The 17,796-nt window shown below is 35.4% G+C and overlaps 1 protein-coding gene across 4 annotated transcripts in view; it reads right to left on the bottom strand.

The window, feature by feature from the left end:
* Window positions 1–17,796, bottom strand: part of SDK1 (sidekick cell adhesion molecule 1) — a 412,484-nt gene that overhangs the window by 313,290 nt on the left and 81,398 nt on the right. The gene's annotated exons all lie outside the window — the stretch shown is intronic.

The following is a 17,796-nucleotide window of genomic DNA, read 5'->3' as shown; positions in this document are numbered from 1 at the left end:
GGCCTGATTGTGAATCTTGTTGCTAAAGTCCCCGTACTGACAAAATGTGAAAATCTGAATCAAGAAACCATTCAATAAATTTTCTCGTCACTGTTCAGTGAAAGAATACTGCATCAGTAGTTCCACATTTTCCTTCTGATTTAACTTAAACATGCTTTTTGTAATGGCACTGTGCCTTCAGACACCCACTATCATCAATATAACTACTGGACTTACCAAATAACTGCGCCTGCTCCATCTACTGAGCATTGATCACCTGAGAACAGATGTCCACTTGGCATTTCAGTGCTTACTGAACACTTTTAAAAGTGAACTAAGAGACACAGAAGGTACCAGAAATCTTACAGGCCTAAACGAAAATACCCACAGAAAGTACACAAATAAAAAGAGCAATCACCTCTCTTATTCTGAAGGTGTCATCAGGGATAAGAATTATACAGTATTTATATCACATACTTCTAATAAACAGTTTTGTATCATTAACTAAAATAAGCTTCATGAGTTCAAAATAAATCTTTGTATACACATTATTTTAAACTGTCATACTCCATCTGAATTGATGCAGGTTTTCATTTTTGATGGCAATGGCGTTTTTGCCATGTATTTCTCCATGCAAAAAGACTTGAACTATTCATATTCATTGAAGCATTAAAAAAAAAAATTACCCTCAAGGACAGATCAGCATAAAATATTTGAGCTCAAAATTTGAGCAATTAAGAAAAAGTTTTCTGCAGCCAAATATGCCCTATAAAAAGCAAACATATGTAGGCAAAATAAATTGGAGTAGCTACACCATCATAATGATACAGGTTTATGTAAAAGATACACATTAAATGCTTTCATTCTTCTTAACACTTGCTCTCTGTTACTAAACACTGAAAACAGGCTTCTTTTCCTCTCTGAAAATTATACATTACAGTCACCAAGTTATACATTTTATTAAAATTAATCATTTCTTTCATGGGAACCTTTGTTGGTCTAAACAAGCTATTTAAGGGAAAATGTAGTAATAGAAAATCAGTTCACCCTTCTTTCTATTGATGCAATGATTAGAAGTTACACACATCTATAGCTATATATACTTCAATGGACTCATAATGAATCCATTTATTATCAAGGGTTGAAATTACACATCAGTTCACAAAGAATTAAGTCAGCATGGATCAGCAGGGTCTACAGTATGTAGTACTGCTACTTCTGGAAAGAAACCAGCGAACAGAAGATGCTTGAGATACCCATGCTTTGGAGAACACGTGGGTAAGCCGGAGGAAAGCCAGCTCCATCAAGTTAAACTGCAAAGAAATGGAAGCTCAGCAGAGGCACTGCATACGTTTAACACAAAAAAGGCATGGTAAAGTGGGGCTGACTGTGAAATATGCTGGGTGAAATCAGGTTATCTCAAGATCAGTGGAGAGGTAGAAAACAGAGAACAAGAACGATCAGAAGCAGACTGTGTCCCAAAGGAAGCACTCATGTCTGAGATGGAAAAAGATGAAGAAATGAAATGATTTCTTAAAGGAACATTGGCTCAAATACTGAAAATACCTCAAAATAGTGAGGAGTGTCATGGTAAATTTTCATAAGAATTTTAATTCCCTTTCTTTAATTTTCCAAAAATGCACAATATACAACAAATTTCTCTTTGCTTTAACCTGAGAGCCAGATCTTCTCATGGGAATTCCAAAATCCAGCTAGGGTCTACTAATTTAACTACATTCTGTTCACAGTATCTCTGGTTAAAAGAAATGGTCAAAACTAGTATGCCTTTAAAATCAGAGAAAAATAAGCATGCACAAAATAGAATATATGGATTTAGAAGACTAAGTTATTTTTTATTTATGCTAATTTCTTTAAACTTTACAGACTACCAGATGATATAGATACAGACATCCATTACTAACTACTTATAATTATGGTGACAACTAAAGGCAAGCTGGTGGGGAAGGGGGGGTTGATTTATTCCCCCCTTTCTAAATTTATTTTCCCCTTTTTCCACAGCTACTGTAGCCACTGGAAGCTACGATCGCCACTCCTCTCTGCCTAGTACACACCTTCAAATCCATCCTTGAAGACAGTATTTCCCAAGTGACTGTAAATCGTTTTCAAATTAGAGCCACAAACTGCACTGACATAAAAAGTTCATTTCTTTAACCCCACTTGAAAAGCAAACTTTCCTCCCTCTTATCTCTCCTTGCCACCCAAATAATAGATGACAATCATCTGTTTTATGTTAGACTATCATTCCCAGATCTCTCATGCTGATTCATTCCCAGCTTTCACAGCACAGGCACAAGTTGTCAGGAAGAGCTATGCTGGCTTCATTTCCCATATGGAATCCAACAGCTGGAGCTCATTCATTAGAACAAGCAAAAAATCCTGATATAAATTAGGGTTAAAAAAACCCACAGTGACAAACACATCTTCCTGTACCTCAAGTACAACACTGAAAAGTATTGTCAAGCAAGCACATTGTTCCGTCAGCCAGGGAATTAACAAAGTCCAATTATTTACAGACATGCTTGTGTCTATGAAACCTCCCCATTTTCAAATTCCAATAACCTCAAATTGTCCCCTTCATTCCTGACTCCCCGAGTACCATCAGTCCAGTCCCACACATAACACCAGGTCTCTTCCACATCCCTATACCTTTGTTCTTCACCAAATCCACAGTTTGCTGCGCCTCAGCCCTCAGTCCCTCCCGGTGACACTTTGTCAGGCTACAGAAACCACAAGATGCAGCAGGAGGTTTCTGTCTGCTGGTGGCCAACTCGTATCAGTGAGCCAACTGCGAAAGGGGATTGCTGAGATTATATTTAATAGAAGCAGTAATCTGGGTCCTCTGTACTGCCCAGCTACCAATTTTGAGGAACTCAGAGAAAATGAAAATTGAGGCTTCTACCTTAGACAAATAATAATAAAATTATTTTCCTGCCTCTAGGTTATTCTTAAACAAGTCCAATTATTTATCTAAATTTTATTAACTGAACTATCAACTTCAACAGCTCCTTCAGATTAGCCACTATGAAAACATTTATGCTTAAAATAATCAACTTTTTGCTAGCAACATTTAAACCATGTCTGTAATGCTTCACAAGTGATAACAAGCTGCTTACAAACTTCAAACTTTCTCACTATTATCTTTAATAAAACTTTTAAATTCATGTCAAGGAATTTTCCGAATTTTAATGCTTTAATATAGTAGCATGGAATTCTTCTCACAGATTGGATTTTGAAGTTTCCACAAAAACACCTACTTTAACACAAGATTTCAGAAGTTCAATTATTATCAAAATAATACAGTAATATTTTGTTCCAGAAGGGGGAACTGCCCAGAATAAGGAGGCTTATTAAAAGGGCCAGAAAAGATAAACAGCAGGATCGAGAAGGCTAGCAAGAAAAAGTCCTTCAAAACATTAAAGTTCAGATGATCGAAAGAAAAAAATAACATAAAGCCTTATGTGGTAACTGTAAAAAGAAAAAAATATTTTTATATATGGTGAGGGTATTCCCCCGCCCCCTCAAAAAAAGTTTCAAGAAAAGCTTCATAAGGACACAAAAAAACCAAACCCAACAACAACAAACCACTAAAACCCCACAAACATGTAGTTTTTCGCATCCATTTGGAAATGATATATATTACAGAACAGACCATTTAACTGTTGGTTAATGCTTCTTTTACAATGAAAAGGGACTTTAGCACAAACAATAATCATGGCCATTGACTGAATCTTTGGTGTTAAACAGCACATTGCCAGACTAATGAAACATTTTAAGAGAATTATTTAAATATAGATATTTGAAAATTGGTGAACCACCCACAGATTTAAATTCTTGTGTCTGTGAGCAACATTAACAAAAAGACTCTCCTATTCTAGCTTTAGTATGATGCTTCAAGAATGTTCTAAACCTGGAAACTGCAGTAAATTTTACCATCTGCCACAATACTGCAAAAATTAAAGAAAAGGCGACTCTGTTTGGCTTGTGCAAGAAGCATAGCAAATCCAGTGAACACAGAGAATCATGAAAACAACTTTCTGTATTAATCGGGAACGGTTTTAGTGTTAAATGACCAAAAGAACTAAAAGATACTTTGAAGACCGTCTGATAAGCTCTGAAGCCAGGGAGCAGATAGTACCACTTCAGTTTTTCACTCTGGCCTTCAACAGAAAAGTCATTTCTGTTTTAGCGTAAAGAAGTTCTACTGTAGCTCTACAGTTACTATTATTTCTGCTGTAATAATTTATTCATACGAAAAATTTTGGTCTTGCATTGACAATTACCATGGAGAAAACTGTTTGACAATACTGCTCAATTTTCAACTACTTCCTTTCATTTTTAACGTTTTTCATGAAATTGATCATGAAGTTTATTCTAGAAAAAAAAGCTGTCAGTATCTGATGCAATTTTTATGCATGCTATTTCTTTTTGTTCCAAGAACAAGAATCTGAGTATTAAAATTCAATGTACTTACAGTTTATTTAGGTGGAATAATTTGAAGTGGGAGATACCACTAGGAAGACAGCTCTCAGATGAGTCATAACTTTTAACTTAGCTGAGCAAAAACTAACACTGCTGTATTGCCAAATAGATTAAATAAGCAAGATGAAAAACTATGAAAAAGTAGCACATCAATAAAGAAACAAATAGAACTGTCTTTTAAATATGAAACAGAGCAAAGTGCACTATATTTCAGAGGGATATTGATCTTAGGAACACTGACGGCAAAATGCTCTAGCACCTTTATTTAAAGGAAGGCTTCAATGAAATTGCTGGTCTATTTTTCAAAAATTATAAAAAGGCTCTATAAGATCATGCATGATGAATTGGAAAAACTTCTGATGGATGTAGCATATACTTGTGGATCAAAAAGTTTAATGTAAAAACTGTAAAACAGTAACTCAGATAAAAGTCAGACTTGCAAACACCAGATAAAGCAGATCAGATTTATCACCAGCCTCCACCCTCATAACACATCCCTTTGTCAAGTTTTAGAAATTACTATCATTAGTGAAACCTTGGCCTTGAAATTGTGTTAGTAATCAGACATGATGCTGTGAGTGACAGTCAAATTTGACTGATTAGAAAGGAAACACACATAGAATAGCATGCCCAAACCAAGTGGTTTACTACTAGCAAGAGAGCACAAGATAATTTGTTTAAAGGTAAATCACAAGAGCTAGAAGAAAGATTATGGTGTAAGAAAAATCTGGACCTGTAAATTTTTTAATGCTTTCTGGTTCTTGCTGTGTGCACTTTATACCTTTAGAGAAATGAGTAATTAATGTTTTGCTTTGGCGATGCTGGTTTTGAGTAATTTTCATGATGGCGCTAATCACAGACCCCGAAGTGAAACAGCTTGCAGATGCTCAGTACACTTGGGCATGTGGTAGCAAAACAGCTAGGAAAAAATACCCAAAACATCATGGCTAGGAAAATGGATACACAAGTTTCAATGTAAAGTGGGAAGAGTATAAAGAAGTATCTCTCAAGGTGTGCAGGGAGGGGAATCTGAAAATGGAAGAAAGTTTCACCCATCACTATGACACACCTAATAAGGAAAGACCTAGAACCAGCAATGTAATTCCTTCTGCACTACAAGCAGAGAACCCTTTGAAATGAAATTATTTTATGAAAATAATAGATTTAAAGCACATCTTCTGAATCCAAACTACCAACGGGGGGTAAGAAATGCTTAAAAAGGCCTGGGGGCTTCCTAGGTCGACTTAATTCAGTATTGTAGCAAAATCTTTTCAAGGAAGAGATGCTGCCATTACAATTAAGCAAGTTACTTTTCCTAGTTTATTATTTACGATTTTAATATAAGGCTTACATTTGTACTATATAATTGCAATCCATATCCTTGTATTATTCTATCCTATAAAACAAAACTGTTGAACTGTTTAGCAATTTACAACTTTGAATTATATTACAAATTTGCCTGGAAGTTGGTTCTTATACTTTGATCTAAAACTATTACCCAAGTCTTGTACAATGTAATTAAATAAATTAAGCCAGCCCTTGGGGACCTTTTGCTCTAAAATGAAATTTCAGATCCAAAGAGTGCCTGTAACCTTTACTGTAACCATGTCTAAAATGCTACTTGTAATTTCACAACTAATCAGATCTTGACAGAAAGGCAGACACTTGTTGATGGAACTCCTCCTTCCTGATATCCCCAAGGATAAATTTACTGCATCATGACTGAAACAAATCCTATTCTATCAGAGCTCATATTTTAGAAAGAGTATTATGAGGTTTGAAACAAAGCTTCTGGAATACTGCTGCTCAGTTATAATGCTACAGCTACTCAGTTATAATGCACGGATATCACTCAGCCTCTACACCCACCGCTGGACTGGACAGCTCTTTGAAAAAACTTTGTATTTCATGACATGTAAGATTTTTCTTCCAATTTAGATAACATAAAAATCAGGCTGATTGCAATACCCAAGTTAGCAGTGACTAGCTGTAAGAAGTTAGCACCAGAAAAAGTACAGTTGAAGCACCAGTGTAAAAGGCCAACTTTAAACACGAATCACTGACCTTGTGAATGAAGGCAAATATTTTTTTAATCCTGCCTCTCAACAAATCAATAATCACTAATTGAAAGGCAAGAATTAACTGAACAGACAGTAGTTTATCTGTCATTATGAAAACATGCAATGGAAATATACGCAAAAAGCTATACTCATAATGAACACAAGCACACAGTAAAGTATTGGCTCAAGATAAACACAAGACCAGTCACAAAAAATTTTTACATGACAGCTATAAATTTCACTTTCTTCTCCCCTCAGCTCATTAATCAGGGTGCTTCACACAGTAGTGCAACCATGTACAGGGTATGGGATTTCATCAGTTTGTAGACAAAAGTAATAGGCACATGGTGACACAGGATGCAAGCTTGGTGCCTTGGTTCCTCCCCGCAGAAGTACTTACAAGAAGCTCAGGCTGAACTTGGCTACTACACTAGAGCTGGGGTATTGCACAGGTCTGAATGTCAGCTCAGACACATCTCCAAACCCAAGTAAACAGTTGCTATCCACTGTTAGTGTATCCTCTGACGTTATTTGCTGCTACTGACACAGAGTGTAATGGCTGTCAGTGGCTATTGATCAATTACACAGTTTTGTAAACCTGAATATCACCAGCCAGAAAACTGCAGGTGTCCGTAATCACTGCTCAAGACTTTGCATACTTCACTTAACATGTTTTCCTTCTCATTAGAATGCTTTTTATATGAATGATGTCGAACAAGAGAATGCTCTGCCATCTGAAAAAAAATGTGTAATTTTGTCCACTGAAATAGGATCGTCATCTCTCAGGGGTAGCCTACCATCCTTCTGCCTCCACGGGACAATCACCACACTCATGTACTCTGACATTAGCAAAACACTTGCCTTCAAGGTGCTCCTATTCAAGGTGGCACCGTAATTACCTAAGCATCAGTTGTACTCCTTGAAGCTTTAGGACTAAGGGCTGGTTTCTCACCTAGTATCATACCTTCTTTTTTTGCCAATTAGGCAACAGTTTGAAAAGCGCAATAAATAACTCTTACAGTTGGACAGCTCATATGCTTTCACTTAAGCAAGTACTTTCTAAACCGAATCTTCAGTAATCACTTCATTATAACTAAAGACAGAATTATCAATAAAAAGATATTGTACAAAAAGCACCCTTCTGGAGATTCAAGTAAAGTGTTCTACTGCAGGTATTTTTGTTGTTTCCAGCTATCCATCTTGAAACAGAAAGGTAACCAAGGAAATATTATGTCATTTACAAAAGATTCACTTTGCTAGAGCAAAATAGTTTATTACCATTATTATTATTACTCTTTAATTTCAGCTTTGAAAGCAATACCACACAGCATCAAAACATTTCTGATGAATAACAAGCCTATAACAAGATTTACAAATGAGGAGATATTAAGAAAGCATTAATTCCTCTATATGAGTACTTTCAAAGGTCATCTCTGCTTTTTCATTTCTCAAGCATGATCCTACCTTGTCCAAAATACCTCAGGCTTCCATCTCATTTATTTGGTTTTGCTATAGACTAGGAAAAACTGTAACGCTACAGTAAGTTGATTTCCCTAGCAGAAGCATCAATGTGTCTGAAGAGCATCACTAATTGTAAGAAAGTATGTTCATTAATAATATTATGCATTTTCATGCATAACTGAATTTTAATTTTTCAAAGCCATACCCCAAAAAATATAGTTACAGTGTACCTAGATGAATACCACAGCATGATATCAACGCATAATCTCCAAGTGCCTGCATTCAGGGAAGGCATATATAAACAAATAGATTTGTTGCATTACAGTCAGAAAACTACATAGTCAGCATGCAGCAAACCAATATGTTCAGGAGAACAGGTAATTTATGTCAAGTACATAACAAATAACAGCCACTCAGAACCCTCTTGCCAAACTCCACAGTTTGATTATGCCAGCCCCTGTATTAGCAGTTGGGGGTACAGCCAATCCTACTTATTTTGCATCTCACAATAAACAGATATCATCCCAGTTTCTCCAGTGTTTTAGTCTTTTTATTCCCACAGTGAACTAAAATTTTGAAATATACCAAGTGTAACAGGAAGAGTTAGAAAGAGGCTCTTTGATTTCCTAGCTCACTACTCCTTACAGAGCAAAGAACCAGAAGAAATGACATTTCACCCCAGCACCAATGAACCAGGACACTCCAGTATTTGCAGTTTTATCTTTGTAGGTATGATTCAATAACATGAGCATGCTGTCACACAGAAAACAACTTTGCTGAAGGTCAGACATAACATAACTCACTAGGAATTAAAGACCTGCATGGAATAACTGCTGCTTCTTACTTACAAATCCATTAAATGGGTTAAAAGTGACTTAAACTATTGAGTCTCAGAGGGGTTTTTTGTATCTTCCAAGTGAACTTTTACTCACATGGTAACAGCAGGTAACAAGACACAAAAATTTCTGTGTCTGTTCCCTCGTTCTCCAGAGACCTAATGCCTCAGTGTGACTTTGTACAGGTTATAACCTCCCCGGATTTCATTTAGCCACCTCTAAAATGTGAATAATGCTTAACTTCCTCCTGGGAATTGTGTGGAGGCTTAGAATATTAATCCTGGTAAAGTGCTTTGAAATCAGTGAATTGAAAACAGCCAAAGCACCAAGTTTTGTCTCGTGAATCCATTTCTTCCTGCTTTTACCTTGTCACAGTCATACAGAACTAACTACGACCACTTAAATCAGTTTAGCTTCTGCAATAATAACCTTGCCTACATCAATAATTTAAAAAAAAAGATTATAAAGATAAAATAACTTAAACCAATACTTGAGGATTTTCTTCTTACATGCCATATACTGCATATTATGCACTGTGTTTCTCTTGTGCCAGTGCTGTGTTTAACACTCACAGTGGCTTCTCCTCCCTGGCCCTCTCTACCTAGATGAACAGTGTTTAAGGAGCCTTCTAAAAGCAACAACCTTTTTCATTATGAAAACCTTCTTTAAAAGAGTTATGAAGCAGCCCTAGTGGATGATCTGCTCTGCTCATATAAAAAAGCTTCTCCTTATATCTTTTTATGCATAAAATACATCAAGTACTTAAATTCTATGGAAGATAAAATAATTTGTTAAAAAACTCAGTAGGCGTGACTGTAAAATGGATAATACTTTCCTTGTTTCTATATAAATTAATGATCTCATGTTCAGATCTAAAGAACAATAAAAATCAATGGTTTACTAAAACTTTGCTGATGTCCATTATACATAAATATTGTGGGAATCTGTTAGAATAATAAAAAAATGGTTAAAAAAATGGAGTTTACAAGAATCATTTATGTTCTGAAATGAGTTCAAAGGGCTAGAAAAATCTGAAATTACTGTCACAAGAACTACTTGTATTATATATGTTTTAAAAAAACCCAATAGAATGTGAAATCAACATTAAAATATGGGGGGAGAATCAATAAATTAACCCCAACATTTGCAATATATAGACAACTAGCTAGAAAGAAACTGCATTGGCTAAGCAAGCATCCAAATGAGCAGATGACTTTTAAAAAGCTTATTTAAAAGTTTTAATACTTCTGTTTCACTTATACCTGCTTCTACCTGCATCTCTCCCCAAATTCCTGTGATTTCTGCATGAAGAGGTCATGCAATTTTTTCTGCACTCACATCAGCTAGGCCTTGATCCTCAGCATCCTGGCATCAGTAAAACTTTATAAATGGTCATGAAATGTCAACTCTTTGTTGCACCCTAACTCCATCTTGATCTCATAGAATTTCCTTTTTTTTTTTTTTTTTTTTTTTTGCTACAAGTTACTCTAGATAGTCCCCTTCAAATGTTCTCCAGAATATAAATGTAAGTTAAGATTATTAAGTACATTTTGTACTACATCATGAAAGGAGTTTATTAGTTATGACACTACTAGAATCTGGCTGGCTGGCAAGAACAACCCCCAGAGTACACAAGCCAGTGCAGTAGCATATTTACAGCAGAGATCAGGGCAGTAGGTTGGTTGAAGTAAGAGACTCTTCGCTGTGCAAAGGTGCTGGACTGAAGGGTTCTCTAACAGATCTTTCTGAATAATGATATATTTTGATCTAGCAATAAACAGTAACTAAACTATACTTTTATCACTGGTGTCATTCACTGTGTTAAAAAATGGCTCCAAAATCCAAATCTGCCTTTATAAGGAATACTAAGAAAGAAATCGGGAGAATTTTAGAAATATACTGATCAGAAACGTGGATGAATTTTTGCTACAAAGTCCCAAGCTTTGGCATTAGATGTAATAATAATAATTTGTTAAAAAGATTCCTTCAACAATGAAAGAAAACAATCTAAACATTCATTCTCTGAAAACTACAACAGGAAGGCATTCATCTAAGTTTGCTGTAATATACTTTAAAAGCAGGCTCAACATAATGGCAGTTAAATCTCTGAAAAGCTACTCCACGTTGTTCTATATTGTTTTACTGAACCCATGGGAGTATGTCTTTCTGTATGTTTTAGTGATGCACACAGCTTTGACGACACTTCAATTATCTCTGGCTGAAATTGAATCTGTTAAGAACACTGTAAACCGAATAATCCAATTCCTTCTAATACACCAGGCTGAATCCCTAAGCCCTAATGAACATTTTTCCTTTTTCATTCCCTCTCCCTAGAGCTAGCTAAATTGTTGAGTCAAGAACCTAGCAATTACGTATCATTTAAATATTTTTAGTTTATATGCATTCATCATTTGCAAGTGAGGACATGATTGCAGCAAGTTTCCCAACAATGCTCTGTAATTTTAATTACCAGAAATCCAACATGGTAGGTGAAACAATGCCATCAATATCCAAAACAATGCACTGAACATGACTAGCAATACTGGAATTGTAGGAAAACAAGATTTATAATACAGGCTATGTGTGGGTTTTTTGAAAGAATGGATCTTTATGCACTCTGTATTTCGTACATAAAAGTTTATATTAAAAAAAACCAAACGAAAAAACCAACAACCCACCAACCAATGCCTAAAGCTTTAAATTCCTGGTCAGCATATATTGCCCAAGAAAACTTACACTGTGACTCAACACAGTGTCAAGAACTTACCAATTTTGAGGAGACTTCATGTTACTCATTCAAAAATCTAAAACTCAGCCAGACAAGATAATAAGCAACTGAAAAATAGTAAGACTAAAAAAACCAAAACCTGTGATGGTATCTTTTCTTGTGCAGTTAAAGAACTTGTTTTAAAATAGGGTGAGTTAGTGATCCTGAAACAGTGATTACAATACACAGGGATCTCAATGTTTTTGAAAAAAGTCAGACATGGCCCAGGTTTCCAAAAATACTTATGAATCATTACCAAACACACATTTAATAAGTAATCTTCATTAAATATTATCAATACTTATTTATCTCTAAAAATAAACTGTAAACCCCAGTAAGTGCCTTTTCAAAACCAAAAATGCATAGAATTGAAAGTAGTATGCATTTGAAGTTACTAAAAGCCATTTATTTTAAAAGGATGTCATCTTAAAAATCATTAGCTTTTACCTAATAATTTTCACTCTTACAAGTTTTAAAGTAATTTACAGTGTATTCAGTCTGAGAAGTAAAAGCCAATAATTTTTCAGATAAGTAGCAATACTGTAACTGTGTGAAAAAGCTGGCTACAAATGCAAAATGCTGGGAACCAAAATTGAAGAGTGGGAAGGCTGGCACAAATGGGCTCTCTTTGCTGTTAATTTTCTACTTCAAAACAATTAGGCAGTAACTTTCCACAAATAATCAAGATCAGTAGGATGACAAGACCCACCTGTTACATCAAGCCTGCAACACATATACAGAGTCAGCTTCTGTTTGAAATTCAGCCAGAGTCAGGCAATTAAGTAGAATTGCTCTTGAAATGTATGGTATAGCATCATTTTGGATAATCCTACAAACCGCTGTGGAATTTCAGGTTATTGCTTAGAATCAAGGTGATTCAGTGATACAAATTACCTTAGTTTCTCTGATGTCATTAAAGATTTAAGCAAGAGTAAAGAGCAATATTAATTTTCAAACAAGCAAAGCCTGGTTTTATCAATATTATTATATTAATCATAATTTGATGATACATTAAATACCTAACACAAACCTCTCCAGGCAGTAATTCTAATCAATATGAAAACATTTGATTTACAAGACAAATATAAGTTGAATCAACAGTAGTTGAAAAAATACCATCTTCCTAGAGCTGTATTTTCCAAACTTTGATTCTGTAAGATCTTCAAGATACTTGGATGACTTCATTCTTGTACAAGTAAGCATCTTGCGTCAACGAAGATTAAAACTCTTACCTTTACTTTTGGTGACTGTATGGCCTATTACAGTGAAAGACATATCTTTCCCTGAACTTTTCATTCTATATCATCTGTACAAGAAAAACCTGCATAACACAAACATTTTAAACCATTCTAGAGAAATCTCCATCCTCTTTCTCTTAGGCAAACTGGAATATTTTGATTTTTTTATTTAATGCTCCCATTGGATAATCTATGTGCATTTCATATTAGTTTAAACTATCCAATCCCTATGACTAAGAATGCTTTTCTGCAAAAGAATTTCAAAAAAATATTTTTCTACTCTTTTTTCAATAGCCAATTTAATGGTTAAACTGATGATACAGCACAATCAAAACAAAATGTCACAGCATGGGGGTATTAGTTCCAAGCTTCACAGGACTAGAGAACCTTGAGTACAGGCAATTATCAGACACTGAGGACAATAAGAGTGCCTTCCTACATGCTCATTAACTCTATTTAGATAAATGAGTAATGTCAGTAATTTCCACAAGGAGGCATGTATAACCTTCTTCAGAAAGTGGACATCGTAATGTATTCTCATTTCTCTTTACCCACAGCTAAGTTTTCCTCAGGTCTTGCATCTTCATTTCAAGGAAAAAAAAAAAAAAAGAAAAAAAAAAAAAGGAAAGAAAAAAGAAAAAGATATCTAAACAATTAGAAGATTTTCAAAGAACTTTGGTATCCAGTCTACTTTTGTATCATCACTAATTCTGTGCCTCTCATACTTCAAATAATCTCCTTAAAACCTTTCTCACTCAAGTTACATAAATGCTTTTCTTCCAGCCAATCAAGCCACCTCACAAACTAATACTACTTCATTTTGTTTTGCTGCTGTTTTTATATTTGACTTGCAAGTATTACTCTACATTTTTTCAAATATCATTCCCTTTGATACTGTCCCTATTGACACTATAGTATGCAAATTTCTGTTATCACCTTTTAAGAATTTCAGATGCCTACACATTTTCTTGTGAAAATCCATGGATACAGTCAAGACCCTTGCACTTTTTTTGCTAAACCTATAATATAGTACCACAGACTTCTGATTAGCGGTGACTTTTGGCCCAGGCAAAATAGGTAATGTTTAGCAACTGACTGCCTCAGGGAAAGTAAGATACTATCAGTTTGTGATACCCTGACCGCTTTCCTTTGCAAGAGGCAGCAATCAGCCGTGCAGCAATGCATACTTTCCTGCACACTAATAAACACCTGCAGCACAATATTCTGGTCCCACTGTCTTCATAATCTGTTTCTCGATTTCCCATGTTTCTTCTTTCTTTTGACAGCATCTTAATATCCCCTCTGACTCCTCACACCCACTCTAAAACTTCACTGAGATCATCTATCTCTTATTACCCACCTTACTCTTGCAAAGAACTTTTGGGTTTGCATAAGTATATTTTGCCTACACTTTTAAGAAGCCTTACGACAGCTCTCAAAATTATGTCCTTTAGGACTATCTACTCCCTTTTCATACTGGTTAAGATAAACAACGATTCCAGAGATGTCCCAGATAACTGTTTCCCAAGGAACACATTAAGCAGCAATAAAAGGACTGTATAATGATTTTTTGGATGAGACTGAAAAATTAAGCTTTAGAAATTGACACACATTAAACAACTGGGGGGTGGGGGGGGAGAGATCTTTGTAAAAGGGTGGTATCCTCGTGAATTAATATATGGTGTGTTTATCTGAAGCTCAGGACACAAGCCTCTCAGGGTTGTCTGCAAGCACTGCTATATCCAGACTCATCACCTTCAGAACAGAGGGTGCTTTGTAATTGTCACCTTCATCCTGATTCATCCACAGCCTAATAACGTACAATTAATGCTTGCTTAATTACTTGCACTTAAAATTCTCAATATGTGCCCTAGTCATTCAATCCAGAGAGTAATGTGTTCAGAGTAACTCCGTTAATTCCCTAACCTGAAGCTAGGCATCCAAGCTGCTTAACCGCGACACTCCCCAAACTCCCTCCCTTCCAAATCAGACCTGGTCCTGCAACGGATCATACAAACTGCGAGTTTTATCTGTGGACCCTATGACTCTAAATTCTTTGGGAATCTAGAGGGGCCATCAATGCTCTAATTTCTGTTTGCATTTAACCTGGAGCTATCCATTCCTCATCCAACCTGAACCGTTCCCTCTACACAGTTGACTAATGACTCCTTTAAAATATAAAAGTCATTTAAGAATTTTCCATTGGGACCACACATAAAACACTATGAAGACAAATGACACATTGTATTAAGTTATTCTGCTTCAAAATATTCAAGACAAAAATCCTCCCTTTCAACAGTTCTATCACACACCACAGTATCACATACCTCAAGTCCCTCTCCGGTTCTCACAGATTTTCAAAAGGTAGAAGGAGAGTTGGGTCTTCCCTACATGATACTGCAAATCTTCCCTCTGGAATTTCTGGAAAGTGCTGAACTGACACCCCTAGATGTTAAACCTCATGCTCAAAAGAGGTACAAAGAGCAAAACCTGCAAGTTTCCTTAGAATTGTCCTCCTGGTAACTTGAAGAAATGAAATGAATGAAAACACAGTTCAGCCCCCATGCCCATCCAGTTCCTGAACTATGCTGGCTGCTCAGCTACTTCAGCGAGACACCATGTTCTCAGTTTCTTTGGCAAACCTCTGGTATAGCATTGCTGTACAAGAGTAACAGCCCCTGGAGACTGCAGATTTTTAGTTCTCAATGAAGCAGTTCTTATTTACTGCTTAGATGTATTTCAGAACAGAGAGAATTTCTATATTCAGAATTACATGGCCTCTCCATGACTGTCTTTGTACTACTATGCTGCAGAATTTCTAGTGTAGGATTTATACTTCATTACAGCTATACCCTTCTAATGAAATGTTATGTAACATACTTACAAAGGTAAAAGATAAAATAAATTACCAATTTTTAATGTCAAATGTATTGCAAATGTAAACAACATCACAACAAAAAATAATTTATTTCTGGTTTGAAAAAGAAATCAAAAAATATACAGGAATATACAGCCAACTTGTGCCTGTTAGTTACAGCTATTGAAATACTACAAGAAATTGTTAGATTGTAGACAGAAGTATCTACATACCTATAATATTTTACATGAAAACAGTGACAGTTTGAGAACTGTATAAATTTTTATTTTTTTAAAAAAAATTGTTGAAAAGACCCTGTCGCTCTTCAGGACCAGTGAACAGTTATTTGCTATCTCAACCGTGGTGAACTCCAGTTCTGTCCTTATCTTTCTGGAATTTGAGTTGCCTTAGACATTTAAAGCTATGTTTTGGAAAAACAATAGCATTCTACCACCAGAAGACATATCTTCAGATTATGTTTTACAAATGAGATCGAAATGAGAGAAAAAAAACACCCTAAAGGTTAAAGTCTCCAAATAAAATATCTATTTAGCTGTGGGGTTTAACAGTACCAAGCTTTGGAGGATCACTTTCTTTAAATCAATTATGATCAATACAAGCCAGATGGCTAGCCTGTCACACTGGATAGAGCTGTCTGTGTGATAAGGTCACTGCATCTGTCAGTGGGAAACTGCTGCAAAGGCGTCACATCTGAAACTCCCCATACTCACAGCCCATCTATTTGAGGAGAGTGCATCAGGGATTAAGATGTGCAGTGAAGGAATTAGATGAGGTTACCACATTTGACAGCATTTGTCAAATTATCTTTTACCACCTTTGCAGAAAGACACAAGAAATAAAACTGCTGTATTACCCCTTTAGTCAAAAGAAATTTCTAACAATTTTCTCCCTTGGGGAGGTATTTTCTTTCCTTGTATTTTCAAACAACATTTTGATGTAATTTCTCGCAGACAGTGTAATTTTAATGCACACCATACTGTGTATCAGCTATCAGTAAAGTTATTACCATAATTAAATGTCATCTCTTTGAAGGGGACAGAAATTGCAAGTTCCTGTTATATCATAACTGGCATTGAACAGCCACTTGTAAAATAATCTCTCCTGCTGCTCCAGAAACTCACTCTAGAATAGCAATGATTATGAAGTTATATTACTTTCATCATTTCTGCTACTGTATAGATGATGATACACGCACTGCATCACTATAAGGAAAAAAATTAAGAGAAAGTTAAAACATTTCCAAAACCATGTACTAAAACAAACTGTCTTCAAGTAAGGATTGAAAACACCCAGATGTTTTCTTTGGTGTTTAAATACCAGGTTTGCTTATATGCACCAAACTATAGCAGATTTTAATCTGCTGGTCTTTTTTTTTTTTTTCCCCTGGTGGCCTCACTTAAGAGTCTTACTTCGATTCCTTAATACTATAGTTAAAAATAACAGAACTGATATGACTCCGCTGAAAAGAAATCTGGAGGTTTTTTCCCTAAGATATGGCTTAGAATAAGTAGCTCCATGTTGTCGAATAGCATGAGTACTAATAAATAATTTAGCACAAAAATACTTTAAAATATTCAGATTATTTGAATGGGACACTTAGTCCATAATTTACATACAGTAAATTACTCAATAAAATGGTTTTCCATTCTTGTTTTCTTCATTGTTTCAAAGAATAAAAGAAACAATGAAAACAAAAAATTAGTACTATACATCCTCTGACATTAATAAATGTTCTCACCACAACTGAAGAAAATTAGAGCTACACTTCATAAGTATATGGGTGCAATATTACTGTTCAAAACCCACAGAAGTATTTCTCTGCTTAGCTAATAGCGAATGTTTTATGTGCGTTTCCAATTGCAATATATTTATTGAACTATACGGTTTTAATAGCAAAGTAGGCACCTTCAATTTTGAATGTGTTTGCAATACAAAACTTCTCAGATTTTCAGATGCTGCAAATTTATTAGATTCATAATAAGTAATAAAACATGACTGTTAAACTCTAAGACATGCAAACCAGACAGTTCCAGAGGAAATATGTGAGCTAGGAAAGGCTATTCAGTGTCTGTCCTAA

Source organism: Falco peregrinus, chromosome 5, assembly GCF_023634155.1.
Source record: "Falco peregrinus isolate bFalPer1 chromosome 5, bFalPer1.pri, whole genome shotgun sequence".
Lineage (NCBI taxonomy): Eukaryota > Metazoa > Chordata > Aves > Falconiformes > Falconidae > Falco > Falco peregrinus.
This window is presented reverse-complemented; position numbering and strand designations above follow the sequence as displayed.